Here is a 16,758-nt window from a genome sequence, read left to right as displayed (position 1 = left end):
CGTAAAATATATATGAAATATTTAGACTTTTCGATATACTTTATACCTCTAAATTATACCAGTTATTCTAACCAGAACGAGAACGCAAAATCTCTTATTCGTGAAACACGTAATGACTTAAGCCTTATGCTTCAAACAACGAAAATTAACTTAAAAGTTTACAAAAAGAAGTTACTTTTTGGTAAAGTACCTATAAATATAAAATCAGGAGAAGTGTTATGTTTGCAAGTGAGACAAATATTCATCAGAGTGCAAATGAAGTAAATGTTAGCAATTATAGGCCACTGAAAAAATGATGGAAAACAAATATACGTAAAATCGACTATAAAACGTCCCACCATGAAAAAAGTGAAACAAATCAAACGAGAAAACTGATGGCGTAGTTTATAACAAAACTGTTTCCAAATAACAAAAAAATTTGGCTCATATGAGTACTGACTAAGGACAGGCAAAATGAATATGGCGAGGTTTTACGTTTGTGAGTTTTAAAACTTACTCCTTACGTAGGACAGTTGTGTAACAGCACTACGTTCATAAAAAAGAACCATAGAAACAGGTTGCAAGTGAATAAACTTATAAGATCGGTACGATGAACAAAAACAACTAACAAAAACACAAATAGACGCAACTCACCGAAATAAGAGCACTGACAGTAACTGAAACCTAATTCAAAGACAATCACAACTAAATGATAAATCCTTTTCCAAGGTCTATACGAGATATAATCTTGAAATGATATAAACGGTACATATGGGTTAATAAAATCATGGATTAAACAATCCATGATTTTATTAACCCATTTAGTTGTGATTTTCTTAGCAAAATGATCATTATAAAAATTCTTTTCAGTAAAAGGAATACATTGGATAATGTTGGACAGAATACAAAATTCAGACGATCAACCATTCGAATTCAATATGTTAACTATGATAGAGGTTGCATTTATTTACAAAAATGGTCCATTTAAATTGATTCACTACTTTTTTTTTATCATGGCCATGTCTGATTAAGAACATTTATCAAATGAAAAAAAGATTAGAACATTGATAAAAAGTAACATGAAGTATATCAAAGACATATGGAATGAAGAAACCAACACATTTGTTACAGTTGTTGTTCTATATCTGAAAAAACTTGTAGATAAAAGAAACTGTATATAGGAATTATCAAGAGTTAAAAGTTCAATACCAATTGACTTCTTACAAATTTTAGAAATTGATAATGAAATTAATGAATAAACAAACATAGAATTGAAACTTTCTAATGAAATGGTTATATTAGACAGAAATGGAAAAAAATCAAACCTAAAGAATTAAAACTCAAATATATTCGAGACATGATTAATAAAAATATATATCCAAAATGCCAACTTAAATGGCAAGAATTTTATGGCCACGAAATTAATTGGAAAATAGTATGGGGCAATTTGAAAAAGTTAATATCACCAATAAAATAAAAGAATTTCAATGGAAATGCATTCACAATATCATATATACGGAAAGTAGACTTAAAAAAATGCAATTGTCAAACAGCTAATAATACTGAAAATCTGCAACATTTATTTTTCGATTGCAATACAACAAAATTAATCATTAGTAAAATCAAAGATATTTTTACATAATGGAATGTTCAATTAGATGATGAAAATTTTAAACATTTTATGCTTTTGGGAGATAGCAGTGTTCAATCGAACCAAACTTTACTTGTAAATCTCTTTTTTTATTTTGACAAAATGGTCCTTGTGGAAAATAAGAAACAAAATCAAATATGATGTCCTCTACATATATTTTGAATCATTGGAAATCATACATGATAACACATCTGAAATCTGTACCCTGTTAATTATCGAATAATACATTAGACAAAAAGAAAATAAACACAGTAATTACTTTTATACTATAAGTACATACCTTGCAGGAGATAACTGTCACGATGTTTTATAGTCTGTTTTTTTATATCTCTTTAATTTATATTGATTACGGTAATCAATGGTTTAAAGATGCACTCGATTATGTTATAATGTTATGTTAATCTGGTTTATAGGTGCACTAGTTTATGTTATAATGTTATCTTATTTATCACTAGTATTACATTCTAGAAAGATATTCCTTTTTTCACTCATTGTCATATAAAAGAATATAAGTATTATTACATGTAGTCTATTTTTTTCTGATAATACAGTACAGGTAGGGACTTATTTTTATGGATGCCTTAATCCGTCTAGATGTCAGACTGGTCGGACAGTTGTCCCAGTGTAATAAACACCTGCTGTGCAATATCCAAGTGGAAGGTCGTAAATCAATCTGTACCAGCTTGATTAGAATTAAATTTTACCTGTACAGATATATTAGTATTTATGGAGGATAGATAAATGTAAAATATTGTTTTGTATTCAAAGAGAAAGAATTAAAATTAAAATTAAATATAAGAAATAAAATTAAAATTAAATATAATTTTATTTTTTTTATAATTTGAAAATGAACTTTCCTTTTGATACAACTTTCCCCGTCGGAGCCTCTACATCTATTCACACCTGTCAATCATTTCTCGCAAGTGAAACATTTTGGTCAGACAGATCACTCGTGCTTTCTATTTTGACATATTTCCCGTTAATCTCTTTGAAAGTCAAACAATTGGTTTCCTTTAATACAATATTTATCACGCCGAGATCATAATTCGATTCCTATTTTTTTTATTTTATTTAAAACACTCGAGATAATATGCCTTTCTATTTTCATGTCTAAAATATTTTATGAAAATCGCGGGTGTTATAAATATATTTTACAAATTGTATCAAATCGATACACGAAAATCAAAGTTTAACCTTATATAGTTTATTGACTAAATGCACATTTATACCCCAATGGGGTTGAACGCTAGTCCTACTAGTCATGATCAGCTGTTTTAATACTTTTTCGTCGTACTTCTAGTCATTTTAAAGCTCGCGCAGTCAGTTTGATTTTTTAAATCGATGTTGTATTATTTCCGAAGTTTAAAGGAGGTCTCCAAATTGATTATTTAAATGGGAATCCGGGAAATGACTGATAAAAATAAAACAAAAAAATAGTTAAAGAAGACTAAATCGTGTTTTTATTATACATGTATGTAAATCGATTAAATTTCTATTCTGGTAAATCGATCAAGAGCCTCAAAACTAAAACACAATACTGTCAATCATTCCACATCAAATTTAATCATGAATGAATTTTCCCACGGTCGGTCAGTAAGGTCACCTGTGTTTACTGTTACGACATTTCCCGCCATATAAAAATCTCGTGCAGTGGACAAAATCGATCTTTAATATCTTTTATTAGCATTCAATATTATTGTGAGTGGAGTCAAGTTAAAGTTCAACCACGTGCACACGCTGTTGATCACTGATATGTGTATCATGGAATTGTCTTTTCACGGAAATTTTTTCTTTTAGATTGCTATAAAAAAAATATAACCTACAAGTTTCCTTTGTTACATGGATTGTACGTAAATTAATATTATGCAAATAAGTTCGGGATTTCGGGATTAACCCTTTCGGGATCTGGGAATCCTTTTTTCGCAATGTCGGGATTTAAATTTATTTAAATTCGGGACCTTGTGACTTCGTGTTTTTAAGCCCGGGATTTCGAGATCCGGACCCCTTTTACCCCCAACCCCCAAATGCAGATCAATTATATTAATTTAGCATAATGAACAAACACGGAAATCTTAAAATAAACTTATGCCCGGGATTTTATTTCTATTTTAGTCATACATCTCCAACTTTCGGACAATATTTGTTTACAGTAAAAAGTAAAAACTACAAAGAATCATCAAGCTGATCCAAGCTACTAATAATATACAAGTGTTGCTCACTGTAATTATTTTTATCTCGGAACTGACACAACAGACTGAATATTAAATACAAATTTTAGAAATATTTTGCATGTGACCGCGTCAAACTAAAATGTATGCAGCAGCACTTGAGATAGCATTCTGCTAATCAATGGATTTACGTGGAAAATAAATCAGTAAAATAAAAATAACCGTAAGCTTCAAGAAATAGAATACATGTAAAAATGTTTAAACAATTTATGCAAACAAATAACAAAAAGATACAAAAAAAAAAAAAAAAACGAAAAGGAACATAAAATAAAAATAATTTTTAGGAACAAAGAAAATAAATATTAACAGTTGAAATATCAAAACCATAATTAACAAAAATAGGCTACTTTTATTAAACAAAGTTTTCTCCAGTACTTCACCTGTAAAAATATTTTATGTCAAATACGATGTAGAACTAATATAATCAATAAAGTGACTGAGAGGTTAAAATTACAGGTAATCTGATTCTGAAATCAGTGAACCGTAATTTTAGCAACACGGATTAAGATGAAAGGACCATTCACACCTGGATCTGTTGTTTAATGAACATACTACCTACCATAAAAATGTCCGATTATTCATATCCGACTAGACGGATTAAGACATCCATAAAAATAAGTCCCTACCCGTACTGTACAGTGCACTTTTTCAGCCTCCTGCTTCCCGGACAGTTGGTTTAAATGTAAACGGGACTCCACAGTTTGCATCCTGGGCAACTGAGGAAATTGTAAATAGGAAATATTTAGAATAAATAAGTATAAATTAAAAAAAAAAAAGAACATTGATACAATTATAAAGACTCAATTCAATGAGATGAGCAGATAATTTCTTGTATTCTTTCTATGTTTAAGATTCGCAGAATGTATCTTTACAATTCGTTTGAAGTACCCCTGTCAAGTTGAGGATCTCGGTCGATTTTTTACCACATGTACAAGGTGGAGCTGGCCATTGTAGGTACTAGCACAGAAAAGTACTAGTTAAACATCGAGTGGGATTTACATAATTACCTATGTGTGTCGACCTTGCAATTCTTAGTTCAGTTTAATCAATATTATTAAAGCAAATATATACACAATAGTCTTATTATCTGAATTACCAAGCAATAATGATAAGTATGTCAAAGGAGCAACACTTCTATTGATATTCCTCGTCTTTATAATGACTAGGCTTCAATATGCAAATGCACTACAAATTTTCCACCTTACATATAAGGACTCTCTTCAAGTTGTATATTGATCATAAGCCTCTGCATTTTTCTGTTTCAGATACTTATTCTAAGTGAGTTTAAAAGTGCATAATCTACTGTTTGTTTATTTTTGTTGCATACAACAATGCCATGTGATAGTGTTAACCCTGGCAAGGGTATCGCTGATTTTTAGTTGTTTTGTTTGTAGAAAAAAAATATATTTATCAAAAAAGGGACGAAAGATACCAAAGGGACAGTTAAACTCATAAATCTAAAACAAACTGACAACGCCATGGCTAAAAATGAATAGGACAAACAAACAACAGCACACACGACACAACATAGAAAACTAAAGAATAAACCCCACGAACCCCACCAAAAAACTAGGGGTGATCTCAGGTGCTCCGGAAGGGTTAGCAGATCCTGCTCCACATGTCACAATGTGGCACCCGTCGTGTTGCTTATGTGGTAACAAATCCGGTAAATAGTATTAAATGATAACAATGATTCAAGGCTGCTCAAAAATATTTACTTGACATTTTTGGTATTTGATTAAATATCTAATTGTAATTCTAAGAACAACTATTAAGCAGAGGGTATGCATCTTAACGAGAATTACTGTCTACACATATATTCCATTAATATGTAACAATGTACTTACAAGGGCAAATCTATAATGAAGGAAATGAAGTTATTCTTTAATTGTATGTTATATTATAACACCAGTGCAATGTCCTTCAGTATTCTACTATTTAAGAATCTCTGACACTTCATCACTATAACTTTTAGGTTGTTATATAGAAAAACAAAAGGAAAATGTGTCTGAGGACACTTATACCCCGCAAGGAAATAGAACGGATGGATAGCCGGAAAGATAAAATGATGGAAAAACGAAAAGACGGGAGGATGGACGATCAAGGGTAACACATAACACATATTTGAAATATTCATTGTTTGGCTGTTCGAGATATTTACTACCTCCAAATTAGACTAGTTACATAAACAAGAACGAAAACGTACAACTTCATATTCCGAGGAACACACAGTGACTTACTGTTTCAAAAAATGGAAATTGTTTTAGAGTATACAAAAAGGAGTTCCTTTTTGGTAACCAATCAATCTAAAATAGGGAGTGGTAGTATGATTTTAAATAAGATATCTATCTACCAGAGTTAAAATAAAGTACATGTTAACCGATTATAGGCCACTACATGGCCTTAAAAATGATAAAAAACAAACATATCGTTAAGTCGGCTATAAATCGGCCCAACATGAAAAAAGTTAAATAATTCAAACGAGAAAACTAACAGCCTAGTTTAAAACGAATATGTGGTTCATCGAAATTGACTAGATGTAGAGGAGCAATGAGATCTCCAAATAACATTTTGCACCTGTCCAAAGTCCGGAGTCATGTTTGTTTTTTAATTTTAGTTTATTCATATATTTTGAAGTTAAGCGTGACGTCGATATTCACACAACTAGTACATATTTGTATTTAGGACACACATGAAGCTGAAGCTGTGTGAAGGTCGTACGGTGACCTATAGTTGTTAATTTCTATGTCATGTTGGTCTCTTGTAAAGTGTTGTCTCATTTGCAAACATACCACATCTTCTTTTTTATATTGACGATATATCTGTCGTGTTGTTGTCTCTATGACAAAAATCACGTAAATACTCAACTCCGAAGAAAATTGAAAACGCCCCTAATCAAATGGCACATCTAAAGATAAAACACATCAAACAAATGGATAACAACTGTCATATTCCTGACCTGTTACGGTCATTTTCCTTTGTAGAAAATTGTGCATTTAATCTGTGTTTAAAGCTAGCTAAAACTCTCACTTGTATGACAGTCGCTTCAAATTCAATTATATTGACAACGATTAATGAACAAATTAAACATACTCAATAGGTAAAAATGTGACATAATGCAATAGAAACAATCTCCATTTCCATTCTCAATTTAAGTGGGTAGTCCTTAGTAATAATAAAATTTTACATTCGTTTAATTTTTCTTATATTTACATCATTGAAAAGGTAGAGGTCCATGCATCATCTGCCTAAGTCTTAATGAAATTCACCGTTTCATTTTATGTTTAGGGTATATTGAATATGACCTGTTTTGGGGTACCATAGAAAACGGTCGAAAACACTAGTAGGTAAAAATCATTGTTTGTGTTTGCACATGTTGTCATTAACAATGCCCCTGACTGTTAAAATGGATATAAGAAACATATTTTAAAGTAAATCTGAAACATCATATGCATAGTAATACAAATAGCCTGAATGTTAAAAAAAACCCGGTTTTAATAATTGATACGGGGAAAAGTCTGGCCAGCTCAGATAACACATTTTTTTTCTTCAAATTTATACAGAATTTTTTTTGTCGTTAAATTCCTACAAAAAATTGTTCAAACATTTAAAATCTTGAAAATCACAAACGTTTGTCGAATTTGACCGTTTGACATTTTCACATAATCTTGAACAGGTTGGCTAACAAGGCAAACGAAAAAAGTAGAATTGTGAGACAAAATTCATTTTTCCCTTACAAAACCTTCAGGAAGTACACCACTAATTAATGGCCCCATTGCTTTCTATGTTAAATTCCTCAATTTCGAGTGGTCACAGCTCTTTTATCTTAAGTTCAAATAAAGTGACAATCACTGCATGTCAAAGCAACACCTTCTGGTGTCCTGTACTGAAAAAATCAACATACCTTACATTGCATATAAGAAAGAACTGGTTCCCGGAACTTCGGATGTACCAAAACAGGTACGTCCGATCTGACAAAAAGGCAAAATGTACCCTCCTTTTAAAATTTCATGCCATTTTTTTATTATTCAAATTTATCAGTCAAAAATTGTTCTGCAATGATCACCAGTCATGCAGCTTTCATTTGATACCAAAATTAATAAAATATTCTAAATATATTGAAAGTTATGTCCATGCGTAGGAACTATTTTGTGTTAAATATGTACTACTTTCTGGTATGTGCTTTCTGGCCGTGCCTGAATTAGTGGTGTTACACCTATAACAGAACCAAACTTGCCATATTGACTTGAGCATTACTTTATTTCATTCTATGATCTATTTCAAGCAATAAAAAACATATAAAGCTTTAGTCCAAATACTATTTTATTAATTTTAAGCTCAAATTGGACTGGTAGTAACATATGGGTTATTCAAAGAAAACTGCATATGGATATTACCATTGGCCAATATACCTTTTTTATTCTCAATATTATTGTTTTATTTATTAATTTCTATTAGGAAAGCTATTTGCTTACTAATAGTCATATTTTTATCAGAGGTTCTTCATTAAATAAAAATATATCAGTTTAAACTTAAGACATAAATGAGAAATTATCCCCCCTTTTTTCTTGAAACTGGAAAAGGTTTTTTTTTTTATATATACCATAATTCTGTGGTAAAACATAGATTAATAAGAGCAATTTATATATCCCGCAGCTAGATAACTTGCTAAACTGGTTCAAAATTGCATGTACAGTGAGATTTTAGAATTCTTATATGAGTATGTACCATTTGCCTTGATTGTAAAAGGCTACCATAAGAAAAACAAAAAAACTTGAAAAATCATAAGATTATTTTGACCAAGAGCTATTTTGTTCCATATACAAGTCATAAAATACTTGTTTTATTGATTTCAATCAGAAAAAATGCAAAAATAAGAACTTGGAGTCAAGTCTTAACTGCATGCATGCTGTATGACCATAAAAGGCTAACATACTTGAGTATGCCAATTTAAGAGCTTAAATTTCCCATAAGCAGGACGGTTGACCAAAAAAAGATGATTAAACATGATTACTAACATCAAATTGGACTTATTTTCATTGGAATAGGTACAACTTCTAAAAATTGGATTTCTGGTGATTCTCTGTAATAGGAAGTACACCACTAATTAATGGCCCCATTGCTTTCTATGTTAAATTCCTCAATTTCGAGTGGTCACAGCTCTTTTATCTTAAGTTCAAATAAAGTGACAATCACTGCATGTCAAAGCAACACCTTCTGGTGTCCTGTACTGAAAAAATCAACATACCTTACATTGCATATAAGAAAGAACTGGTTCCCGGAACTTCGGATGTACCAAAACAGGTACGTCCGATCTGACAAAAAGGCAAAATGTACCCTCCTTTTAAAATTTCATGCCATTTTTTTATTATTCAAATTTATCAGTCAAAAATTGTTCTGCAATGATCACCAGTCATGCAGCTTTCATTTGATACCAAAATTAATAAAATATTCTAAATATATTGAAAGTTATGTCCATGCGTAGGAACTATTTTGTGTTAAATATGTACTACTTTCTGGTATGTGCTTTCTGGCCGTGCCTGAATTAGTGGTGTTACACCTTCAACAGAATGTCTTTGCAATAGTAAAAGGTTTACTGTCCGAATAATAATTGTAATATATTTTATAAGGAAAAACTGAAATATTCAGTATGGGACGAGAATCCTAGGGGCGAGTTAACATAATTTTTTATCACAACTATATATTGGTTTCTCTTCTCAGACTACAAAATGCCCTTGTCCTCAATAGCAGACGCTTTCAGAATTGATTGTTTTGAGATAGGAAAATTGACACTATTCTGAAGGCTCAATTCAATGAGATAAGCAGATGATTTCTTGTTCTTACTATGCTTAGGAAATCCGCCATAATATACAGCGTTAATCCTTACAATTTGTTTGATGTGCACCTTTTATCAAGGATTCATATTGAGGAACTCGGTTGTTTTTAAACGATATATACAAGTTGAAATACGGATAATGTTATAATCTATAAGCAAACAGTACTGATTTTGGAGCTGGCCATTGAAGGAACTAAGACGAAATAGTACTCGTTAAATATCGAGTGCGATTTACATAATTGCCTATGTGTGTCCACCTTGCGGTTCTTTTTCCCCCCATTGTTATTCAAATAATTAAACAAACAAATATGGTTACTTTTTAACAATAGTTAAAGACAAATGATAAGCTGGTATTTACCTTTTTAGCACGTAGGTCGATGTATCATGCAAAGGAATATTTTTGGTGTTAAAACTTTCTTTAGTTTTTTTTATAATTCAGATACATGAAATGTTCTTTACAATTCCTTAGAGAAATGTCTGCATATGATCGATGTGATATTTTAATGCAATAGACAATAAAAGTCAAATTAAGACCTGCACAATATTTTGCCTTATGTTGTATAAAAGAATGAAACTAATCATTGTTAAATCATAACACTGTAGGGAACTAACTTGTTTTGTATCCTGAATAAGTTCGTTTAATGGAATTATATATTCCTTTAGGCTAGAGTTTAACGATTGTTCTCTTCATGATTTATAAAACTAATTATTTAACAGTATTTTCGAAGTCTATCATATTTCCATGTAAATTGTAAAATTTATCTGTCTCGATTGGAGAAATACCGTACAATGTAACACACTTGATGCAGTGGTGATAATTCTATATTTCTTCGTTTATTGTCCGCGTTGGATATGAAGTAAATATAACTAGTTGCTCCAGTATTGAAAGAATAATTAAATTGCGCAAAATAAAAAATAAAAACAAGATTAGGAGATGCTTCGACAATAATCAAACGTACTGCAGTTAACATCGCCAAACCTTAGATTAAAACATGACTAGGGATATTACGAGGTGCTTACTTACACTTACACATCAATAGATCACCGAGATGGTGAAAAACAAAACCATAGCAAACAGTTTGAAACAATAACTGGGTATCTTTTGTGGTAGATAGTCGTGTTGCTCATTGATGGGGTCGTTGTTTCTTTGACCAAATTACCATTTTAATTTTTTTTTATAAATACAATCTATAAAACGTTTTACATTCATTTCTCCGAGTGTGTAAAAGTTTTGAATAAATTAAAACAGACTGATCAAGTTATCGAAAACAAATATTTTGCCTTAACTCTCTTCTGTAACGCATGGCATAAAGGATGTAGGATAAAACGCTATAATATATCGATAATATAATGAAATGTTCCCATATGGGTGTCTCTTGTCCAATTATGTTGTAAGATATCTGTCAGAAGCGGGATCTTGTCTCATATTAGGTTGCTGTCATTCAATAATACATCGAGATGTAAGTCGGAAGGTGTATTAAGATGTAGCATATACTTCATAAACAATTAGTTGCAAACGTAATTTACGAACCACGTTCAGTGAACTTTTGAAATAGGAGCACTTACGAAATTGTGTTACATTCATATTGGATCAGCTGTCCGACAAAGAATTAGGTCACGCTTAGATGTTAGACTTATTCTAAAATGATTGGGAAATCTAAATGATCAATGGGCTCTTAACCATCTGCGTCCTCTTTACTTCAGACGGTATTCTATACGTTCTTTCAGTATTAATATAGTTTCTTGTCTATCAGATGATTAGTTTTTTACGCTTTGTAGTTTAATTATTTTTATTTTGTAGCAAATTAATTTAGGTTAGTAATCTCTTCTGTATGAACATTGGCCTGGCAGTGGTTTAAAAACTTTGGAATCCCGCAAAAATAAGGATATGGATTTTTATTCTTTATAACATAAAAAACATTCTGAGGCATAACCTTCTCAAATCTTTATTTTATATATTATTATCTTGAAATTTGATTTAACAGGATGCATTGCTCTGTTAACATGTAACTAACCGAAACAACAACAAAGTGAAACGAAAACTAAATTACATTTTCAGTTTATTCTATAATACAATTAATCCACAATCTCATATACAATATTGATGTTTCTTGCAATGTAACTTCCTTTACTTGATATTATTTGCTAGATTTTAATTTCCTATCTGTTTTGTACTTGCTTTTAAATTGTGTGTAAATATTTCATTTGTTCATAAAATCAAAGAAAATTTTTTAAATAATAGCAATAGTACGTTCTGACCATTAAGATATAGAATCTAACAGCACTTTTGCACTGATTAATTGGCTTAGCGACCTAAATGTTTTCAGAACAAAATATTTGCTGACAGCATTTGACTTTTAAATGTTAATTGATTTTTACACTTCAGATCTTCGTTAAGTAGTGTTGCATAATTAAGCTGCTCCCAGAAGATTTACTAACCTAAAATGAACATCAATTGTATGTCAACACAGAAAGAACAGATCAATCTATTTTCATTTTATCGAATAAAAACTTTGATCAAAAAGAAAAAAAAACTTTATAAATTTGGTGCATTTGAAGTATTTTTTTGAAACTACCTCTCTCAGGGGCGCTAAAACTTGAATACACAGCAGCTATTCTAACATTTGTACGCTTTTAGTATTTTGATTTTAAGGGAATGGAAATTTACCTTATTAATAAAATAGGGATATTGTATTTCTAAACTAAATTAATGTTCTTTTAAGTACCATTATTTTACAGTATTAAAGTACTACAAGTTTAAAATACCTGTTACTCCATAGTGTAGGACTAAAAATGACGCAATGGATATATAATAGTGTATCACCTTCACTATAATTTGATAGTAATGTTTAATAAATTATTTAAAGTACTGGACCGATACGAAAAACGTTTGTACCTAAAAGGTACTTCTCAATAGAGGTATACAACTGTTATCTTTAAATAAAAGTGCAAATGCAGTAACGTGAAATTATGATACTGAAAGAGTATAAAATACTGAAGTACTTAAAAGAATTACAAGATTTAGGTAAGTTATCAGTACTTTGAATTGATAGTACTACAAAAGTACACATGCCGTAGTAGATTCGACGTGAGGTGCTATAAAACTAAGAGGGATATTAAAAAAATAACAAATTCATCTTAATTGTGATTGACTGAGGGAGTTTGAAGCTCAGTTTCGTGCTAAGTTTAAATTATATAAACGGAGAATTTAAGAAAGGTTTGTTTAAATCATGTTCGTGTCATCTCTGGCGGAGCTGATAATACTCTCGGGGACTAGCGATCCAAGTCATGGTTCATTTTGTCGAATGTGTAGACGATGATTGGTTTTTCCTGTTTTTCACTAAGGATCCAGTTTATTTAAACAATGACCAACATTGGCATTTATATTGGATGGTAATTGGTGTTATATCATTGGTCATTATTTTGATTGGCATCTTATTAAGAAAAAGTAAAATTTCTAGTACATATATAAAAATGTCATTCCTGAGAGATTTGTTTTACACATTGATTTAAAAAATATAACTAAAAGTATATTGCATGTCCATTAAGTAGAAGAAAACACACCATCTTGTCTATGTATACATGTTTATGTGTTTTTCTGAACTAAACATGTGTAATATTCTAATTTAAAGTTGAGATTTTATTGTTATTGCCAATCGTTCCTAATGCCAATTTTTAAACTATTCGAAAAAAATACATCTTGATATTCAAATCAGACACTTATTTTGATTATTAAGCATCGAGATAAATTGTTCGATCTAATTTTACTTGTATAAAAGATAATTTGTTTTAGAATGGTATTGAAAATATGGTTTGATTCAATTAAAACAGTACTAGCAATATTGTTTATTGGATTTAATGCAACGTTTGTTTAATAAGTGCACCTATGCAAAACATGGACTAAATAGCACACATAGTTGAAGTACAATTGCGAAGTTTTATAACTTAAACAAATTGTGAAAAAATTAATATAAAACAGAAGCACACGCTATGTAATAAGTGGTATCCAAAATGAACAACAATTCTTTACGCGGCGAAAGAGATATAGCTGTTGTAAAACTATGATAGCAAAGTTTCTGCTCATCGTACCAGTTTCTAGTGTTCGCAAACCAGAGCTATCAGGCCTCGAGTTTCTTATTATATCATAAAAACAGAGAAGCGTTGGTTTTCCCCGTTTGAATGGTTTAACACTAGTCATTTAGCGTACTGTTCGGTGTGAGCCAATGCTCTGTGTTGAAGACCGTACTTAGACCTATAATGGTTTTTCTTTTACAAATTTTTACTTGGATGGAGAGTTGTCTCATGTGCACTCATACCACATCTTCGTATGTCTTTACATATTAAGCAATTGCAATTGGAACATGTACACAAAACATATAACGGCATATGCTTAAAGTATCGGAGAAAAACGTTTTGTAATGAACACCATTGCCTTATTTTATTAAAAGCACCTCTCTTTTTTTGTTGTTGATACTTCATATTGATTTTTTTGTTGCTATTTCGGTAATTGTGTAAAAAGGGATTGAGTATCAAAAGCACGTTTTTGCAGCTTTACCATGAATATTAGTAGACAGAAGATCAAGAGGTCATACAGTACTTAATGTTTTTAGGAGCTTTTTCTGACTTTTTCACCTTATTTTCTTTACTTACATATACCAGAAAACTTTTTCCAAAGTGGCTCTTTAAAAGTAATAAGTAAACGAAATAATTTTTGAAGCTTTAAACAAAAATTATTGTATAAGGACAATTGTATGTCCTTGTCTGGAACGTAGCGTAAATTGAAAGTTTTACGTAAGGACTAATTGAACCCTCAATAGAGTCAAGCAACTTTTGGATAATTCATACAGTTGAACACTTGTTATCACATTTCGTAAAATAAATAACTATTCCAAAATGAAGGCGGAGATAAATGGATTATAAGCGACCTTATAGTGAAGACAAAGAGGTACATAAGGGCTGAATATTATCTAAGTAATGTTTTGTGTCATATTTAACTGTTTCTATGCAGATGAGATGAGCATTTGATCATTAATTGGTATTCATTTTTTTCTATCATGATGCTGCATGGTTTGAATTTTTTGAAGAATTCTTGCTCTTATCACTTGCTTACATTATGCTTGGTTTCTCTCAAATTATAGAACTGAGAATCGCAAAATTTGACAGGAGTGCTTGTTCAAAGGGAAAAAAATCAAATGCAGTTTATCTAACACAAAATGTCTTCTTTGCAATACTAGGTCAAGCAGCTGAAATATATATTAAATACTGTGTGGTTTCATATAATCCAAAGGATATTATCCTCAACATTCTTAATGGAATCAATGATTAGAACACACTTCGCCTCCAAATTTTGTAAAGTCAATTAAAGATCATGCCGTTTTAACAAACAGAGCTAAAAGTATATCTGAAAAATCATTGAAATGAGAATGTTGAAATAGGATTGAAAAAAAACCAGTTAACTGTGTGCGTCATTATGCTGTTTTAAAAGTTGTTTTACGTGAAAAGTAATCCATTGGAAACATCTTTTATAGCCAATCCTTGGACATATATGATCAATGACCTATGATAGTATGTGTTAAGAATAACTCAAATTCAGCGATTTATATATTGCAGAGAGTGCATTTATTTCTAACAAAGTTTTGTTAACGTTGTATGACGTTTGTTATAGTTAAATGTTGCAAAAGTAGAAACAAATGCATCATTTAATGCATCTGTGTGAACTGTCAAAAATGTAAACAACTTGCACAGGAAAATAGCGTCTGTAGAAGATGTTTACTCTTGAACTGAATTTTAATGTGCGTATTGTTATGCGTTTACGTTACTACATTGGTTAGAGGTATAGGGGGAGGGTTGAGATCTCACAAACATGTTTAACCCCGCCGCATTTTTGCGCCTGTCCCAAGTCAGGAGCCTCTGGCCTTTGTTAGTCTTGTATTATTTTAATTTTAGTTTTTTGTGTACAATTTGGAAATTAGTATGGCGTTCAGTATCACTGGACTAGTATATATTTGTTTAGGGGCCAGCTGAAGGACGCCTCCGGGTGCGGGAATTTCTCGCTACATTGAAGACCTGTTGGTGACCCTCTGCTGTTGTTTTTTATTTGGTCGGGTTGTTGTCTTTTTGACATATTCCCCATTTCCATTCTCAATTTTATTTAGACACACAGGACTTCTGTTCTGTGCTTATATACTTTCATTGGTATATACCTAATATACATAAGCTTGAGTAGTTGTTGACATTGTTTTGGCACAACTTTCTGGAATTTTGGATCCTCAATGCTCTTCAACTTTGTACTTGTTTAACTATTTTGATATGATCGTCACTGACGAGTCTTGTGTAGACGAAACGCGCGTCTGGCGTACCAAATTATAATCCTGGTACCTTTGATAACTATTTGAGTTATGCCAATCAGAATTATAACTCGTTTTCTTTCGTCAGAATCATTCTTGTTTTAGTGGAAAAATTTGAATATATAAATGATTCGATGTTAGACAGAAATGTAGCGTTTGTACTCACAAACGACGAACGACAAACTGTAGACGCATTTTTATAGTGTATAGTGTATAGTTTGTGAGATGATATTAGATAATGTTCCTTATGTCGTAACTACAATCCCCTTTCCTTTTACGAATGTAACCTACCAAATTCGACTATTTACCGGATTTTTGAAAACGACGGGTGCCACATGTGGAGCAGGATCCTATCTTCCGGAGCACCTGAGATTATAATCACCCACAGTTTTTTGTGGGTTTATTGTTGCTTAGTCTTTAGTTTTCTATGTGGTTTCCTGTGTACTACGATTTGCCTGTTCGTCTTTTTCTTTTTTAGCTATAGCTTTGTCAGTTTATTTTGATATATGAGTTTGATTGTCCCTCTGGTATCTCTCGCCCCTCTTTTGTCAAAGTTTATTCAACCTTTTCCAACGTATGTTAGAAAGAAATGATCTAAAAGTCTGCTTGCTTAACCGTTTGTATCGTTTGTGTAAGAAAGAAATACACTCCTTATATAAATAAGAATATATACATTTGTTGAAAATGCTGACATTAAGATATCTGTTATTTTTTTGT

The sequence above is a fragment of the Mytilus edulis genome, chromosome 5 (assembly GCF_963676685.1).
Source record: "Mytilus edulis chromosome 5, xbMytEdul2.2, whole genome shotgun sequence".
NCBI lineage: Eukaryota > Metazoa > Mollusca > Bivalvia > Mytilida > Mytilidae > Mytilus > Mytilus edulis.
This window is presented reverse-complemented; position numbering follows the sequence as displayed.